Raw genomic sequence first — 19963 nt, forward strand, 5'->3', positions numbered from 1 at the left:
ATGAAGCATGCTCAAAAAGTTTAGAAAAACTTGGGAAAGAAAAATAATGAAAATTGCAACTTGGATTCTAAACTTACAATGGCATTTTACAAAACAATGAGAACACAATAACCTTACAAACGCTCGACAGTGTCTTTCATCCTTCTTATCCCTCATGCCGAATAATATCTACTGAAAATTGTAACTTACATTTGTTATCCAACCTCCCCATGAATATTCAACTAGAAAATGAAAATACAATGGTTCTTTTATTCTTGATGGTAGAAGATTATTGCGTTAGAAAGTACATTGAATATTTACAAACAAAAAACATTTGCAGGCAAGTATGTTAAAATTAAGTTTGTTGAGAAGAGAAGGAATCTTGTTAATGGGGTAGTTATCCAGAAAATTAACGTAGTGTGTATTGTAAATACATGGGAAACAGACTTTTCTTTCTAGCATTAGCTCTCAACAGTAAGTGATAATCCCAGTTTTCCCCTGTCCCAAGATAGAAAGCTTACAACGATGATGCTTAACTTCCACTTGTGTATCCTTGCATTCAAACATGGGTTCTTTTGAATGATCACTAATGTTAGCTCTTACACTTTTGTTTCTACTTTAGACCTTGGATGCTGCGTGAGCTCTCTGAAGTTTATATTATCCATTAATTGCTCCAATATAATGATTAGCTTGCCTCCTATTTTTTTTCCTTGAAAGAAGCAACATGAGACTACACATAACTAGTTATCATTGGCATTTAATAAACTTATGAATTAATTAGAACACAATCTAACGCATTTTAGTTTCCTTTCTATCCAAGCAGACTGAAATGCATTCCCATTCCCCTGTCAGCTTCCTAGGTTTTCAGTGTTACTGCATTTTCGATCCTTCCTCTGATGAATGATTCCAAGTCAGTTGTACTGGTGAGGTTGTTTTTGTTGTTGTTTTTGTTGTTGTTGTTGTTGTTGTTTGTTTGTCTGTTTTATCAACTTGACACATACTACAGTCATCTTTGACAAGGCAACCTCAATTGAGAAAGTATCTTCATTAGAGTGGTCTCCAGGCTAGTGTATAAAACATTTTATTGATTGATAATTAATACGGAATTGCTCAGGCCACTTTGGTTTGGACAAATGGTTGTAGGGCCTCTAAGTCTAAACAGACAATGGAGGGCAAGCCAGTAGGTCATAGTCTTCAATGGCTTCTCCCTCGGTTCTAGTCTCCAGGTTCCTGTCTTGACTTCCTGCCTTGATTTCTCTCTCAATGGACTCTGACCTAGCATATGTAAGCAAATTAAATCCTTTGCTCTTCATGTTGCTTTTGGTTATGTCTTTATTACAACAGAAAGATAACTAGAGCATTGGTACTTTATTATTGGTACTTTATTGGTTTGTTATCATTTTTTTCTGTTCAAATGAGACGTCAGGCTTATCTACAGGATATAGGATGGTACTTTTGGTCCCTCTACATCTCAGCCAACTTTGTTAAATGCTTCACCCTTAGTAAGCTGGAATTGTCTTTACTTGCATTAAGTGCATAGTTAATATCTACGTAAAACAAAAAAGAATTAAATATGTCACATTAGACTTTTTGCTTAGAGAACAATCATTAATAGATACTCAATATTTAATAAATTGATAATTTCGTGTATCAGGACAATTTTTACTACTAATTCACTTGGAACAAATCAAATTCAAATTAAATCTATTAAGCACTCTATCAAACCATGTTTGAATCAGTCCCCACACACCTAGAGAGAAAGATAATAGGATAGAAGACTGAGAGAAATCCTACAGAGCATAGCCACTTAATATTAAAAAAATAATACCCAAAACATACATTGTCAAAAGACTGAAAAACTAGTCTTAGGAGAATTCATATACAGAAGACTGAAGCTAGATTCCTATTTCTTATCCTCTACGAAAGTTAACTCCAAAGGTTCGAAAGACCTTAAGACAAGACCTAAAACTGAAATTATTAGAGAAAAAGAAAAGGGAAAATACCTCAAGTCACAGGTCTAGGTAGGGATTTTCAGGGAAGAACTCCACCACTCAGGGCACAATGCCAAGAGTTGACAAATGAGAATGAATGCAATTAGAAGCCTTTGCACAGCTAAGAAAACAATTGAGTGGAGAGAGAATCTACAGGGTAAGTTAAAAAATGTCTGCTAGCTGTATATTTAAAAAACAGAACTAGTACAAGGGAAAGGGGAAGGGAAGAGAAAGAGGAGACTCTAGAGAAAGGGGACAGAAAATAAAGGAAGGGTGATAGACAAGAGGGCCATACGGTGATCAAGTAACAGTGTGTGTGTATACGTACATGTATATATGTGTGTATGTGTGTTGTATAATAAATTTACATATAGAACATATATATTTCCCTATATTTGATACACTCACATGAAGAAAACTTGTGTTGAAGTATCTGTTTTCTATAGCTAAACAGATGATATAGAGGTATGTATGATGTATATGACAGAGAAGTTTCAATTTCATTGGAGAGTGTGAATCCTTTAAACACAGAGTAGGTTTTGGATTTTTTAAATCAGGAAAACGGAGAATGTTTCTACCTAGAAGGCAATAGTTTGATTAGGTGATACGTAGTTTTAATTATTCTAAACTTGGTGTAATAATCAAAAATGTAAGCTTCATATTCAGACAAGACAATTTGAATTTTTAAACCCATTACCAAATACTACAGTCAAAGATAAATTACTAATTCCCCTAAGTTTTAGTGTCTTCATATGTAATGAATAGGGGGTGCTAAAAATAACCTACATGTAATTTTAAGACTACACTATAAATATAGGGTACTTGGCATAAAGAATAGAACTTAATAAGTATTTAACAAAACACGATTATGTACATATTAGGGCATCTTCTCTGATAGGTTAATTTATTAAATATTTGGACTAAAATCAGTTAGAAAAAAATTTTAGGTACCCAAACACTGTCTTTGAGGGGTTTATCAGATGCATATGATGATGAAAACTGAAACTAAATCGTGATTCCTGAAGATATTGTAAATCTGAAAAGATAAGCTTTGTGCAGAAATTCAAACTTAAAATGGAAAACATTAGGGTGTCGTTAAATAAAATTAGAGATTCTGTTAGATTTTGAAGTAACAAAATACTTGTTGTCTATCACTCTCATCAGCCACGGTTACGATCCTGATCCTCTGGAGCTAAGGAACTGGGTTTAGCTCTTAAAACATCCATTTCTAGTCAAGTCCCAAATGCATGTTGTTGGGACCTCTTTTCTGTACCCTCTGCTCGAAGGAATTGAGAACGAATTCTTCTTCCACTGGCAAAGTCTGGTGGCCACAGGGAGTGCTCTCAAGTAGTTCCTGCTAAACTCTTGTTCCAAGTATGCTATTGGATGTTGCTTCCGTTCTTTGGTCAAGCTTAAAGGCAGCAAATCACAATTAAGACTGGAGATGGTGTTTACACGACTTGCTTCAAAGTAGCCTCTCCGTGAAAACAAATAAAGAGACCGGGAGAACATGGTATGAACTTCCTGAACAGTTAAAGAATATAATCATTGCTCTAGGGAGATGTTTCACTGTGAGGATCGCAGGTGCTCCTGCAGAGAACCCATGTTCAATTCTCAGAACACTCATGGCAGCTCAGAACTGCCCGTAACTCTATCTGGCACCCTCACACAGACACACATACAGGCAAAACACCAACAAATAAATATTTTAAAAACAAACAAACAAACAAACAAATATTTTAAAAGTATTAAAAAGCACTCTGTCGGCGCCAGCACCGACCTGGTACCGAGAATCGGGCAAAAGCCTACGGTATGAAAGAAGCACACACACACAGGTTATTCGTGTCAAGCCAGGAGAGGAAGAGAGAGAGACTCCTGTAGCTTTATTCACCACTTATATACCCAAGTTCCCCAGGTAATATCTGGGAAGCACAGTGGGAAACCCTGGCTCGTGACTTCCGGTAACTTCAAGATCTGAATTAATTAGGGAGAAATCTGAGAAGACCAGCCTAAATCTCCAGGATAAAGGCTGAGGAAGTAAAAGGCAGAAGTAAATTGACCACCACCCAGGTGTGGTCCAGGTGTGTCAGTTCCACATGCATCAGCCGGGCTCAGCAGAGGTCATGCAGTGGAGACACGGGTGTTTACTACTTGGTCTTTTCTTCCTGTGCCGTAAATACATGGGAGAGGCCTCTGTACAACAATCCCATGACTTCTTAACTGCGGCCATGCAGTTGCAAAGCAGCCAGGCCCAAATCCAATATGGCACTACAGCACTCTACCAAAAAAAAAAAGCACTCTACCTATTTTGAGGGTAATAAGTTTTACAGCAATGTGATGAGTAAACATATGAGATTGTCTTTATTATCTTTTAAAATCACCAATGGGTCATTTGTTTATAACTTCGGCAATCTTTTTCCTCCACTCATATATCTATCATATGGATTGAGCTTATTAAACTTCAGGGAATGTGTGCCCCCTCCCCAGATTTCATTGAGTTTAATCATGACTACTGTCCAGGACCGGTGTTGAGAGCAGTAGGGTGACTTTTTGCCAAGTCATACATTAACCATGCTGCCTGTGGTTGCTAAGGCTCCTGGCAGGGCTGCCATGTAGAAGTTGGAAGAACCCAGAAAGAAACACGGTGACATCTGCAGGGGCCAATTGTGAGAGAGATGATAGCACAAATTATTTAGATTGAATTGGACTGGCTTACATTTCAGACAAAAGGCAGGAACAAGAGAAATTTGAAGACATCGCAGCTGGCGGAAGGGAAGACTATTGCGAGCTGGCAACAGGCATGGGTGGCTACCCTTCTGCTCAGAAGAACTACCTACCCATTCCTGTGTCAGGTTCTCAGCAGCTTGTCTTATAACAGCATGCTTCGCCTGAGTCAGTATGCAATGACAAGGACATGAGTTTGAATATCTCTTATGACACCTTCCTTCAGGGTTAGATGATACTGTCAGTAGAGGATTTGGGGATCTTTTATAATGATATTTCCCACGCCTGCCTGTGATCTCACGATCGTATCGTTTTTAGTCATATTTTGTAGAACCAGAAATGGAGCAGTCCCTGAGGACTAACGACTATGAGCGACTGTGAGGTTTTTTACAGTTTTTGAGACATTTAATGGCTACCAAGATATCTTTGTTAGTTTAAGACAAATCACCACAAGTCTGAAGTGACTTTAATTTGTTTCATCAAACACAAGGCATAAAGAAAACGCAACCACTATTAAAGATTATCCAGCATTGGTTTTTACAGTTTTATAACTTTAGAGCTCAAAATTTTTATATATAAAAAAAGCAAATTTGCTAGCAAACAGTATTTTCAAGACTTCAGAATGGAATCTTGCCGGTGCCTGTGGAGCAACTGGCACTTAAGGACCTTAAGAAATGACAGTTTCTTCGGCACAGCCAAGACCAAATTATGCCAAGATGGGACACGAAAGTCCAAGGATGGTTCTAAGTCAGAATCTGATGAACTATTTAAACTTCAACTAGCGAGGCACACAAGACCCTTAGGTGACACATCCTCCATTTTAACCAGCTACACATGGGAGCTGCTTACAGAAAAACATTAACAGTAGTAACTGAGTGTGTGCAGAGCTGTCTCCCTAGCAATGAGTCCCTAAAAAATTCAGTGTAACAACTACTTCTACAGTACTTACAGTCATCCACCATATGATTATAAGTAGTGCAGAGATGATCGAAAGCCTGCAGAGAGTATCTGTAGGTTATATGCAAAGGCATGATACCTTACAGACTTGAACATTGTGGAGTTTGGTATCCTTAGCTGAGTTCTTCTAGACCTAGCCTCACCTATGCATATCAAGATCCAACTGCCTTTTATTTAGCTTTAAATTTCACATTTGTGTATTTAAAATGGAGTATTAATATCATCTTCAAACATTCTTAAAGTTGTTAGCATTTTCTAAGGCAAAAGTTAAAGACCTTTAATTTCATTTGACTTTGACCCGTCAACATAGTCAAGTACAGCCCAAGAAAATGTGTGAAGAAAAATTAATATATAACCAAGACAATGGAGAATATAAAAGTGTAGCAAAAGAATTATAGAGAGCATTTAGATCAAACGGGGGGATATAAACAGGTAAATTTGTTTCAGTAAATTTTACAAGCATGTATGTTCTCTATAAAATCCGCATATGAATTTTAAGGCAAAGTTTGAGTTCTGTATTTTTATAGATTACACAAAGGTTAAGACAATATACATTTATCAAACAGATATGTATTGCCTTACTGCCTTACTAGTAAGAATGTGTATGTGTGTGTATATATATATATAAAACTTGCTGAAAGTCTTTGATTCCAGGTTGATTTGCTATTTAGTATTAGCTATAAAAGTCACATCTGAATTGCTGTTACTGTCAGTATCAGCACACGAGGGAAACATAGCTTATAGACTGTGCTGAAACACCAGAGCTCTTATGCGACACCCTGACTTGGTCTGACATTTACATAAACAAAGCCAGTCAGAAATAGACACGGTGTCTTCGGAGGTCACTAGCCACTTCCTGTGTTCCCTCTACCTACCGTTACCTGACTGCCGATCCATGCTGAGAACGTACTCGGTCAGCTTTAAGCCCGTAACTGCAATCAGTGACTACAGCTCAGTGGATAATTGCAGTTGGCTAACCCAAGCAGATTGATCTGTTTCACTGAGTGGGACCACACTTGTTTCGTGGCAAAGATTAGAGAGTGATTCAGCATTCATGAGAAAATGTAGCATCAAAAGGTTAGTAGAACAGTCCTGGAAATGAAGCCATATTGGGAGCGATTGCGGAAGGAAATGGTCTGGATTTATTATCTTCATTAAAGAAATTGTGGGTCCCATGGATACCAGGAGTGTCATGGAGACCCAGCTAATAGGTTTTTTATTGGATTATTGTCGGGCTGCTGCACCTGCTTTGAGGAGGAATGCTCGCCTGTTTCCTGGCATAGGCTACAGGCCATGAAGCTGTGAACAGTCACTGGGGTGGGAAGTGGAATTTTCTGTTCTTCAGAACATTCTCAGGGGCTGTAAGTCTGACCGCTTAACTGTGGAAATAAATGGGAAAACTAAAAGTCTAGGAAACAGAAAATTCATTTCCGCTTTCCTATTTTACTTTGAATCCGTGATATTTCTCTAAAAGAAGTTTGCTTAGATAAAATCGTGAAGGCTTGTATTTAATCAGTGAAATCCTTGTGAAGCCCAGAGGTACTCCTGTCCCTCATGTTATATAAACATTGGCTTTAATTTTGTTATTAATACATGTTACTTATACAGAACAATGTACCACTGTGACATTAGGGTTAGTGATACAGAACAATGTATCACTGTAACATATTACAGACCTCCATCCTGTCTGTTTCCCATTGCCCTAAACACTCCCTATAAAGTTGTATATACCCTATATACCCCGTGTGCCTCCATTCATCCCCTGGTTTCTTCTTCTCTTGTAGTGTCTCTAATCCTTTCATGTCTTCCCTTTGATCCCATGTGAAAGAAAAAAATATGTGGATTTTTTTTGCTCTAAGGCTAGTTTATTTCACTTCACATGGTGATTTCCATGGTCACCCATTTTCTCACATCTTTGTGGGGGAGTAAGACTCTGTTATTTACATAGACCACATTTATAAAAAAATCCATTCATGCATAGATAGGCACCAAGGCTGATTCCGTAACTTAACTATTGCAAACGACACTGCAGTAACTATGAATATGACAGTATATCCATCACAAATTAATATTGATACTTTATGCAGATATTATTAAAATTTATTTATAAATATGCAATATATATCAGAGTGGACAAACCTAAAAATATAACTAATGTACTCTGGGTTTTTTTCCTCTCCCTATGTTCCCTCTTGTATTTTTTAAGATGCGTCACGGATCTCAATTAGTTTTGGAACTTAGGGGTTAATGTGAATAGAGGGTCTGTTACTGTCTGACACCTGTTCAGTAGCAAGCATTGGTAGAGAGCACACAGAAATATTCATGATACTGTGATCTAATTTAATAATTACGGGAATTATCTTAAGTCATTTGGTAACAGGAAGTTAGCCAACAGGAAAGGACTCCATGTTCTTTCTTTCTTTCTTTCTTTCTTTCTTTCTTTCTTTCTTTCTTTCTTCTTCTTCTTCTTCTTCTTCTTCTTCTTCTTCCTCTTCTTCTTCCTCTTCTTCTTCCTCTTCTTCTTCCTCTTCTTCTTCTTCTTTTCCTCCTCCTCCTCCTCCTCCTCCTCCTCCTCCTCCTCCTCCTCCTCCTCCTCCTCCTCCTCCTCTTCTTCTTCTTCTTCTTCTTCTTCTTCTTCTTCTTCTTCCTTCTCTCTCTCTCTCTCATATGCTTTTGTGTTTATGAGTGGGTGTGGAGAATCTAAGAGGAACATAGAAAGGGGAAAGATTATGATCCAATGAACCCCGCAGAAGAGGCAAAGGAGGAGTGAGAGGCATAGAGGGCCGTGGGAGACCAGGGCTAGTAGTACCAAATGAGCAGGGCTTATAGGGGACTCACAGAGACTGAACTGGTATTCATAGAGCCTGCATTGGTCTGTGCTGGGTCCTCTGCATACATGTTATAGTTGTTGGCTTGTTTGGGGGGACTCCTAACATTTGGAGTGGGTTGTCTCTGACTCTTTTGTCTGCTCTTGGGATCCTTTTTCTTATTGGGTTTGTTTGCCTACCTTTGATGTGAAGTTCTGTGTTTAGTCTTATTGTATGTTGTTGTGCCATGTCCCTTTGGTGTCCCTGGGAGGTGTGTTCTTTTCTGGGTGAGAGGAAAATTTGTAGTCAAGATGTATTGTATGAGAGAAGAATGAACACAAAATTTTAAAAGAAAAATATTAAAAATTAAACGCCTTGCATGGTTGGAGATGATGTTAATAATGAATAAAGCCCGTGGTGCCTTGAGTCGGGGCTGCTTCTCTATGTTCCTTTTCATCGTTACCCATGCTTCCCCTGTAGCCTCTTGCCTTTCAAGTAGATCACATTCTCCTCTGAAAAGTTTACATTTTTCCAGGTAGTTCCTCAAAAGGACAACATAAGTCTTTCATAAATCACAAATGTATTCTATGTGAAGTTCCAGGTACATTAGCATGGATACATTTTAGGACAAGCTGCTCCTGAGTCCTGATACATAGGCCACTGTCCATTCAAATTTCTACAGCAGGTACAGGCGAGAGGGAACATATATACTCATACTAATTAATCATGATAAAAAGCTCCTTTGAGCCACCTCAGATAGGTAGGACTAGGCTCTTTGACTTCCAGTGTGTACTCCTGCTTATCTGGAAGATATTCCTCTCAAAAAGACCCACCATGAGATGCGAGTCACTAAATCAGCTCCTACTCACAACCAAGGATCAGACACATGAAACTGCAAGCCATCTTTGCAATGGTTCCGTCAGAACTATGTTCAATTTCTTATTTGTTTAATCTAAGTTTTCTTGTGACTTGATTGTGGATAATGAAGATGTTGGCCTTGGGTTAACCTCTTGCAGCCACGTACGATGTATATACAAGCATATAGAAAGTTTAAGGGCTAGAAACACAGAGAGTCACATCTCACTCCGAGGTCTGCCTGTTGCCAATTACATCTGTTGGTAGAAGGACAAGTGGCCTTGCTTTCCTATGCCTAGTTTCTTCATTTATAAATTGAAGTCATTGGTGCCACATTTTCCTTCCTGTCCTATTTGATGTTTTGTTTATTTATTTTACTACAATAAGAACACTTACCAAGATATCTACTGTGTAAGTTAGGGTTTTACTGTTGTGAACAGATACCATGACCAAGGCAACTCTTATAAGGACAACATTTAATTGGGGCTGGCTTACAGGTTCAGAAGTTCAGTCCATTATCATCAAGGCAGGAGCATGGCAGCATCCAGGCAGGCATGGTACAGGAGGAGCTGAGAGTTCTACATCTTCATCTGAAGGCTGCTAGCAGAATACTGGCTTCCAGGCAGTTAGGATGAGGGCCTTAAAGCCCACACCCACAGTGACACACCCACTCCAACAAGGCCACACCTTATAATAGTGTCACTCCCTGGGCCAAGCATATACAAATCATGACATCTACCTTTGATAATATGTTTTTTCTAGTACTGAGGACCAACTACAGGGGAGCAAGTATTCTGTAATAAAGCTACATCCCCAATGAAGCAAGAGAACAAAGACGTGGTCTAGGATACATGGCCAGGAAAGCTGGGATCAGGGTGACAGGGCTCAGAAAACCCTGGAAGCTCAGAATTTTTATTACATGGAATGGAGCAGAGAGGTTGGATTATTGCGTATAGATAAAAGAGAAGTCATGATTTTTCATACAGATCAATATGGAGGAAGTGTTGTAAATATAACTGAGCAAGGAACGTGGCTTTGGTCATCTCTGTAGGAGCAGTTTCTGTAGGGAAGCAGTCCTCAGGCCGTAAAGAGGGAGCAGGTTGTGGTGGTTATATCCTGCACACTGTCACTATCTATACATGACCAGAGGAAGGCTTTGCCATCCCCCTGAGTTTCACCCTGAGGGGAAGGCTTTGCCATTTTTCCATGTCTGATACCCAGGCCCTTGACATATCTGTGCCCGTGTCCACAGCACAGATTCACTCAGAACTTCATTTGCTCAGGCCTTTTTTTCCCTCCAATTCCTACAGTAACTGTTTACAGAGTGTTGTATAGAGTAGCTTATTCATCATGTATACTTCAAGTATTTTATACGATACCTCTCATTTGCTCCTACCCTCAGTCCATGGCAACTATTTTTTTTTCTTTTTTCTTTTTTTTTGGAGCTGGGGACTGAACCCAGGGCCTTGCACTTGCTAGGAAAGCACTCTACCACTGAGCTAAATCCCCCTGTCCACGGCAACTATTGTTTGGGTCTCTGTTTCCATGACTGGTTATTTTAGATATGATTTATAAATGTCGTCATGCCATGTCCAGCCGTCTAGGATATTAAGGATTGGATATAGTCTTAGATCCTTGTCATGGTGCTGAGTATAAAATACTTTGATGACAGTTACTTAAGGGAGAAAGAGTTTATTTTAGCTCATAGTTCAGAGTTCTGTCACGGCGGGAAGTCAACATTACATCTCTAGTCAGCAGAAAAGTGAAACGAATGTATCCATGCTAGTGTTCTGTTCACTTTCACCTTTTCACACCCTCCAGGATCCCATGGCCAAGTAATAATGCTGTCAACAATTAAGGTAGGTCTTCTCAAATCAATTAGCAGTGAACTTATCCCATTACATTGTGTATACACACACATACACACACACAATCACACACACATGCACATACACGCACGTGCGTGCACACACACACACACACAGACTTGCCCATTTGCTAATACAACACAAAAACCTTCTCACATGTGTGCCAAGAGCCTAAACATCAGGTGATCCTACATCCTGGCAGTTTTACAACATCATCACAAACACTAAATGTCCCGAGGTAATTCACATGTCCCTTGGTCCCTAGGTAGTGGTACAACTGAGACACAGTTGGAGAACAAGGAATCTGATCTAAGCAATGGGTTAACTTTGTCAGTTAGGCTATCAGTTCTGTGTTAGGCTAACGACAGTGACCGTGTAAGGACTTAATGGGACTGAGGTTCGGTGTAGAGCAGGCTGTCCATCACTGAAGCACGCTTCTGAAGAAAGGACCTTGGCTCTGGTCCCCTCCTGTTCCTTCCTGCTCCCTGGCTACGATGTCAGCAGCAACTCTCCTCTCCTGCACTGTCACCAAAGATGTTCTGCCTTACCATTTCATGTTCAAAACAATGAAACCAGTGAACCATGGACCGAAGCATTTGAAACCATGGGCCAAAACAAAACGTTCACTCTTTCCACGGTTTCTCTTAGGTACTTTGTCACACGCAGGGTAGGCTGGGTGATTTCACTTAATTTAATCTCTTCCAGGTTCTCTCAGCTTGGCATATATGACAGGAAGCAAATTCTCCTTTATTTCATCATTTGATGTATGCCTGGGGCATAGACACTTTGAAAAAAAAATCAGTATTGTGAACACAGAGGTGTGTCATTCCAGGAGGTCAGCACACTCACTTGAGCATGTTACTCTATCAAGTTCAAGAGCTGAAGAGGAAGGAAAGAGCCTTGCTTGATTATTGCTCAGCGAAGCTTTCAGCTTTATGGAGACCGCTGATGTTTGCAGTCGGTGCTGGCGAAACTGTGCTGTTCATGCATCCTCTGCACAAGTGAGCATTTAAGAGCCTCCTTACAAATTGCACTACCTGTTAGTCTGGTATAAGGTCCCATGAAGACCTGCTTTTAGAACAGGGAAAACTCCAAGAAGATGTACAGAGGAGAGATGCTGGGAAAAGCCCAGAATCTTAGCACCCTGATACCTTAGACCACAGCTCTGGGGTGTTCTTGCAGAGGTTATCCAGCTGCTGTGGTGCTTGGCTTCACATGAAAATGGTGGTCCATATTCAGTAAAGTCCTCGGAAAATTTAAGAGATTAAAAATAAGTCCCAAAAAGTTAGAGTGCACAAAAAGCAGTAGATATAAAAAAAAATTAGGAAATATTTCGTCAGAAAAAACATGTTCCCTGGCTCAGTTTTAAATGAGCCAGATGTTGTGGGATCTGAAACAGTCATAAATAAGGTGAAACAAACGTGCATTCTCTTTGGGTCTAGTGGCAGCTGTAACTGGACCCTTCCTTTGTTTTTCTGTGATTCATCACTGTGCACTGAGGAGAGCTGAGACTGGACTTGGCTTGGTAGACCAGAGAAATATTCAGATCCCCCACTGACTAGTTTGAAGAGACTTGGGAACTATGCATTTCTGGGATATATGTATGTATCTGTATATATGCATACATTTTTCCCAAAAATCACAGGTGTTCAGGGGGAAATACTTTCTCATGCATGAGAAACTTCCCAAAGGCTTTTCTTCTAAATATTTTCTCCCTGTTTTTCTTTGGGCAACTTTAGTGGGGGACATCTTCAGAAGGTGGCTGTACACTGAGGTAAATGAAGAGAGGGCAGTGCAGTTTGCCTTCTGAAAGCTGACAGAGAAAACATAAGGGTAAGGGGAAAGCATGATTTACAGCAGAGCACAGAACGTGGTACCCCTGGGTTGTCAGCACAGAGCTCAGGTGGGGCCACAGTTATGATGGCTGCCATTCTGGATACTCAGCTCCACATACTCAGTGGCAAGGTATAGAAAGGACAGAGTTATAAAAGTCCTGTACCCGTGGTTTTGCTTTGCCATCCAAACTCAGCACAGAATCCACTCTTGGCATATGCGAAGCTGGGGGGTTTCTTTTCACATCTTGCTGATCAATGATGACCTCTACCCACTCTCTCCCTTAGAAGACAGTGGGGACTTAGGCTCCATCGTGGTCTCATACCTGGATCTACCTTTTGCCTGTCTTCTCTATTCTCTTTTTTCTATTGTGAGTGTAGTCACTGTAGGACCGACCAGTGGTCTTCACAATCTTTCTGATGTAAGGTATTGCAAGCACTCGGAGGAAAGTGGAAGTAGGAGTCAGAGCTGGCATGTGCTAAGCGCTCTCTGTTGGAAATGCCACTGGGTTCCTAAGCAAGCCCAGGAAGGTACAAACGCCATCCCCCAATCTGTTAGTGTAATGGGAATGGCTATTAGACCCTGCACCACTTATCAGTCCCCACCCACCTGTCCCTCACTGCATGCAGCCTGGATTGCTCACACTATTTTGTGGTTTTCCTTGTCTCCTTCACGGTTGTTACATTCTGTGGACCACTACAGCATCCTTAGATCCTTGATCTAACCCAGCTCTCCTTATTTGACACTTGCCAAAGAATCCCTACTTATTGTCCTTGAACTTCCTGCTTTTGTCTCCAGCATTTCCCTTCCCCGTCACCCCTTGCACTCAGCGCACTGATGCTTTATTTCTTTTTTAACTTGGTGGCTTTCACTCTTGTTCATTTCCTCCCATGAGTCTTCTCCACCCTCACAGCCAAGTCCAGTTCCTCTTACGAACATCTGTTGTGCACCACACCTGGCAGCCACTTCTTGCTCGAATGTCAGCACCTCAGCGATTTTCTTTCTGAGGAAATCCCTATTCTCCATTCAGGGAACAAAGGATCTCTAAGGTGACCCCCTTGGAGGAAAAGTGGGGGTGGGTCGGAAGTGGAACACACTAGACTTTCTGCGGAATCTGTCTCGGAATGAACTGATACTCAGAGTCAGGGATGAACAGAGCTGATCATTCTGATAACAGGTCCTCCCCTCCCCCCAGGTCTCAGGGAAATGCTCTGTTTGAGGCCTTAATCTTTTGTAAATCATCCACATTATCCTGCTCCTTTTATGTGTGGCTACATATGCCGCAGTGCATGTCTGCACCTGAGAAGAATTCAGACACAGACAATGGAATTACCAGGAGCAAAGCTTACATGACCTGCTGCTTCTCTGTCCTCCTCGAATTCTGATGGACTCAAACTCCTTCACCCTAAACTGTTCCACTGCAATTCTGTCCCCCAAGAGTCAAGTCTTCAAGGACACTATCAGTGCTGGCCTCATCTTTGTGTCACTAGAAGTTGACTAATAAATCGTAAGGTCAGAGGTTATAGCTAATCGGAGTTAGTGAACCCAGAAGGAAGAAGCTTATCTGACTATGGAGTTGGCTGAAGGAAACTGAGCAGGAGGATGTAAGTCAGAAACCACACAGCCCACAGGGGAGGGAGGAGGACTTGTTCACAGAGGAAGTAAAGAAGAAGAATGGGAGTGGCTTGGAGATCCTGAGACAGAGTCTGGAAACCGAAGGCTTACTCAGGTGTCACTCTACTTTATGGAGCAGGAAGTACACTCATTCTCGGAAAGGATGTACATCGAAGAGAAAACTTTCTTTTGGACGTTTAGGTCAACAGTACTGGATTTCCAGGGAAGACTGGGCAGTAGGACTAGGGCCTGCTAGTTAAGGTTACAGTGGTGTGTGTGTTCTCCTAAATCTTTACCACTAGGCAGCCACCATCATGGAGTGCTGGCTGCACAGGTTGTGGACAAGGAACTCCAGAAGCTCTAACTTGGAAAACCAACGCTAGCAGGCCTGGTGCCATCTTCTCTGCAGGATTTTCTTGCAATGATAGAGCAAGAGAGGCCACTGAAAGCCTGTACTCCAGAGGCTCAGAAACAGCAGCCAGTCTGGATTCCCTTGTAGTCTCTCTGGCTGCTCATCCTGCTATCATCTATTCACTGGGTACATTTTTAATATCTGTTACACTGAACGCTTCCAGAGCTCTGGGAGATTTGTTGAAATCTTGTAGCAGGAACTGCACAGCCACCTCTAGGTAAAGGCCAGGGGCCGGGCAGCCGCAAAGGCATCTCCTGCAGGAGTACCTAAGTGAGGACTGCCTGAGAGACCAAGGACTGCTGGCGCAGACAATGCCAGCCAATTGGGAACTGCTGTTTAGAGGCGTTCTTGGGACCCCACGGGTGGGAGTTATTAAAGGAGCTAGCAGCAGCGTTCAGATGATCTTGCTGCGGTTGGCATTCTCACCTGCTCCTGTTTGTGAGGCGATACCACCTCACCTCCATCCTTCAAGGCCAGGGTGGGTCAGGCATCGAGTAGTCTAGAGCACAGGCAGCACAGTCTAACGGCTCTTTGGACTCTCTATCCGAAAAAATGAAAAAAGGGACTAAAAAGTGTCCTTACTATCTTAAACATGAACAGAAAATGTTGGGATGTGGCAGAGGATAGTAAACTTTTCTGGAAGCAAAATGCTATTGTAATAACATTTGTTATTATTGTAATAACATTGTTATGTGGCTGCTTCCCACGTAGCCATTCTGCTCTGAGTTCGTATTATGTTTCAGTAGCAGTCATCTGCTTCAGCCTCTTAGAGAAGATGGCCTGGGACCTAACAATACCAACTAGAGTGAACAGGACTTAATATTCCTTCCCCTTCTCACTCTTCCCTAACCATGTCCTGGTGTCCATTGAAACACAGCTCTGAGGGGGTCAGAGTGTCAAACTTTTCACTTTAGTGTAAGTTGAGGGTAAAAACCTATTTTTTTTAAAATCTCAGCCTTGCTTTTTTACCCCCCTCCTTCAGAAAAGAACCTTAAAGGGCTTATGCAATATATCAGTGTATCAGTGTATCAAGGTATCAATGTATTAACATATCAGTGTATCACTGTATCAATGTATCATCAATGTGTCAATGTGTCAATGTATCAATGTATCAATGGTATGCTTGCCTCTTCTAATTCTTTAGGGCTGCCATAATGGAGTACTAGAGACTGTTTCGCTTTGCACTTATGAAGTCCAGGACTTCAAAGCTCTGAAAGGGTCAGCTCCTCCCTTCTCTCTTAACTTTGGCTTGTGGTTAATTTTTGCCATTCTATGGCCTCGTCTTTATTTTTACTGGGATATTTCTCTGCCTCATCTAAAAACAACTTTAACTGTGTATACGGATGTGTGTGCGCATGTGCAGATAGCTGTGCTCAGAGGCCAGAAACGGGCATCAGATCCACTAGAGTTGCAGTTAGTGGTGTCTCTGAGCTGCCCAAAGCGGGTGCTGGGAACTGAACTCGGGCCTTCTTTCAAAGCAGCAGTCACTCTCTTCCCCCTCCTTTCAGAAGACTGTAGACATCTCTTTCTAAAAGTGTCTGCAAGCCCAGTGAGCTTTGGGCTTCAACTTTGCAGAGTACAGAGAAGAAACTACCACACTGATTTCCATAGTGGAAAGTAAGGGCTCCTCTTTCCCCACAACCTCCCTAGTGTTTCTTACTATTTATTTTCTTGAAGCTGTAAACGAACCACTCTTACTAGGACTCTCAAAATGGTGTCAATTTTCATTTCTTTGCCAGCTAGGAATTTTGCATAATTAAAATATTTACTTATTTTTTGTTTTTTGTTTCTTTTTTTAGAACTATTTGTTCGGTTTCTTAGCCTATTTATTGACTGGCATTTTGTTTGGTGGTACATATTTACTATGAACTTTTGGAAGGAAAATGAAATTATGATTTTTTTTAAGGAAAATAGATCTGAAACTTATTACATGGAGTAAAGCAGTTCAGAATCAAAAGGACAAGAACCGCATGTTCTCTCTCATATGGAGAACCTAGTGTTTAACGCTTCTGTGTGTGAGTATGAATGATCATGAGTCAAGAAGCTAGAAGTGGAATGAGGGAAGGTACTGAGGACGGTCATAGAATGCATGCAGTATAAAGCAGAGAGGGGTCTGCCCACTCAAAGCAGATGGTTCTCTAATGGGGTAGGAAAGGAGCCGAGACAAAGGCCAGAGCAGGAAAAACAACTAAAACAAAGAATGGACAAACTAATCATCATAAAGCCTATTACTTTGAATGCCAGTTTTTAAAGAATATGCTTGCAACACGGAGAAAAGGCTAAACGGCCAAGTCAACCTACACAGTCAGTTCAGAACTCGAACCTCACCCAGCAGATTGAAGTCTGTAGTTTTTGCCTGAGTCACTGTGGGTGGAAGCATCAACCTGAAGGGCACGTTCTCACTTTTGCAACAACTTATGGAGGTGGCGTACGTGCCACATGAATATTCTACTCATGAGCTAGTGCCACGGAGGTCTAAGTTTATTAATGGTTGTTTGTTTTGCTTTGTCAGTGATTCTGACAGAGTATGTAGACATAGAACGTAGGCAGTTGTGCTTGTGAGAGAGGCTCCAGTCAGGTTTAGCCGATGGCGGAAGACTCACCCTGGATGTGGTTGGTTCCACCCCTGGCATAGTGCCTAGACTAGATAAAAAGAGAACAGGGAGTATAGCACTCCTTAGCACCCAGCGCTCTCTCCTTCTTGACATCAGACTCTGCGTGACCAGCTGCCCCTCTTCCTACTGTGTGCCTTCCCTCCCATGATGCCCTGTGTCCTTTCAAACCCTGAGCCCAGATTATACATCTTCATTAAGTTGCTTTGGTCAGATTTTTTTTTTTGCAACATTCATAAAAGTGCCATGGATGGGATGGAGACCGAATTGTATGTACCATGGATGGGATGAAGAGCGAATTGTATGTATTGTGAAGATACTAAGTATTTGTGTGTGTGCATGTTCCTGTGATACAGTGAATAGTTGGAGTTCAGAGGAGAATCCGTGACATTTTGTTCTCTCTTCTTATCTAGGGATCAAACTCATGTCATCAGACTTGGTAGCAAGCTCCTTTATTTGCTGAGCCAACTTGTCAGCCCCTAGGACATACTTTAAAATGTAAGTTAAAAGTCCTGAAGACATCACAGATCAGTTTTTCTCTGGTGCTTTGTGAAACGTGCTGAGGGGAACAATAAAGGGGAAAAATGCATGAATGAATAAATAAAATAAAATAAGACTTGGACAAAATCTTCCCATAGATGCACGTTCATATTCATTCATTTCTCTTTCTGCCAGTCCATTACACATCTGGGTAATGCTTAATCTGACGTTGCAAAAACAACCAGAAAACACAGGATGTCACTAAATCCAAGATAATTACATAAGTCTGTAAGTTAGACTTATATTCCATTTAGGAAACAGTTTCTTTGGTTGGTTGTTTAGTACCTGGGTGCTCTGAGGTGTCCAGTGAGTTGATATCGTTCTTCCTATGGGGTTGCAATCCTCTTCAGCTCCTTCAGTTCTTCCCCTAACTCTTCTATTGGGGTCCCTGGGCTCAGTCCAATGGTTGGCTGTCATTATCTGCATCTGTCTTAGTTGCTGGCAGAGTCTCGCAGAGGACAACCATACCAGGCTCCTGTGTGCAAGCATATCTTGGCTTCAGCAGTAAGTAGACATGAGTCAGTCCGGAGTCTGCTACATATGTAGCAAAGGGGTGCCTTATCTGAGAGCAATGGCAGGGGAGGCACTTTTTCCTGTGGAGGCTTGTTGTCCCAGAGAAGGGGGATGCTAGAGGACTGTGGCAGGAGTGGGTGGGTGAGTGGGGAATCACCCTCTTAGAAGCAAAGGGGATATGAGATGGGGTGGGGAGCTTGCAGAGGGGAGACTAGGAAGAAGGACAACATTTGGAATGTAAATAAATACTATTACTATTACTACTATTAATAATAATGATGATGATGATAATAATAAATAGTTTATTTAAAACATATTTTCAAATGGATTTATTTTATGTGTATGAGTATTTTGCTTATATGTATGCACATATACCATGTGTGTGCCTGGTTACATGGAGATCAGAAGAAGCCATGGGATATCCTACAACTGGAATGAAGGATGTTTGTAAACCATGGTGTCAATGATAAGAATCTAACCTGGGACCTCTGGAAGAGCAACAAGTGTTCTTAACTGCTGAGCCATCTGGCCAGCCCCTTTAAAACAATTTCTAATAGAGTTCATTCTATGAGTTTCCTTTTCCATTCAGATCTGTTGGAAAAGTGTTGGTTTGTTTGTTTGTTTATTTATTTATTTAGTCCTGTTGACATGAAACATGGTGTCTAGAATGTTGTATGCTCCCACATCTCCTCCCCCTCTTATCTCTTCCTCTCTCCCTTTCTCTCCTCCTCTCCCTCTTGCTCCTTTTCTTCTGCTGCTCCCTGACCCCACCCTTTCCAAGTCAGAGTCTCATGACACAGCCTTTCTGAGACTTATGTATTATGTAGCCACACCTGACCTCAAAATCATGATCGTCCTCTTGCCTCAGCTTCTGAAATGCTGAGATTCCAGACATGTGCCCCTGTACTCAGATGTCCTGTGTCTGGCTGGTGGTCACGTACTCTGTGCATTTCTGCTGTGTTGTGTGGGTATGGTTGAAAAGCAAGGCGGCCACCGTATCCAGTGGATTCACTTCTTTCCTACTGCGGACTGTGTGCAAGCCACATGGACAGAGCAGCTATACTCTAAACTACCATGGAAACATTTCCCAATAAACTCTCCTGTTGGAAGGGCTCACCTCCTGAATGGTGCTGCCATGTGCAGAGCCGCCCTGCTATGTAGGCAGCTTACTGCTCTATTCTCTGCTTACAACGCTACAACTTGCTGATTTACTTACATTGTTTGCAATGAGGATACACTGAAAGACTCTCTCTCTCTC

The 19963-nt window shown here is 41.3% G+C and overlaps 1 long non-coding RNA gene across 1 annotated transcript in view; it reads left to right on the forward strand.

Moving 5' to 3' along the window:
- Nucleotides 1-18273, forward strand: part of LOC134483062 (uncharacterized) — a 25642-nt gene extending 7369 nt beyond the window's left edge. Inside the window, exon 2 of the long non-coding RNA XR_010059901.1 lies at nucleotides 18066-18273. This is a non-coding gene — a long non-coding RNA (uncharacterized LOC134483062). The remainder of the gene's footprint in view (nucleotides 1-18065) is intronic.
- The last annotated feature ends 1690 nt before the right edge of the window (nucleotides 18274-19963 follow it).

The sequence above is a fragment of the Rattus norvegicus genome, chromosome 18 (genome assembly GCF_036323735.1).
Source record: "Rattus norvegicus strain BN/NHsdMcwi chromosome 18, GRCr8, whole genome shotgun sequence".
Classification (NCBI taxonomy): Eukaryota; Metazoa; Chordata; class Mammalia; order Rodentia; family Muridae; genus Rattus; species Rattus norvegicus.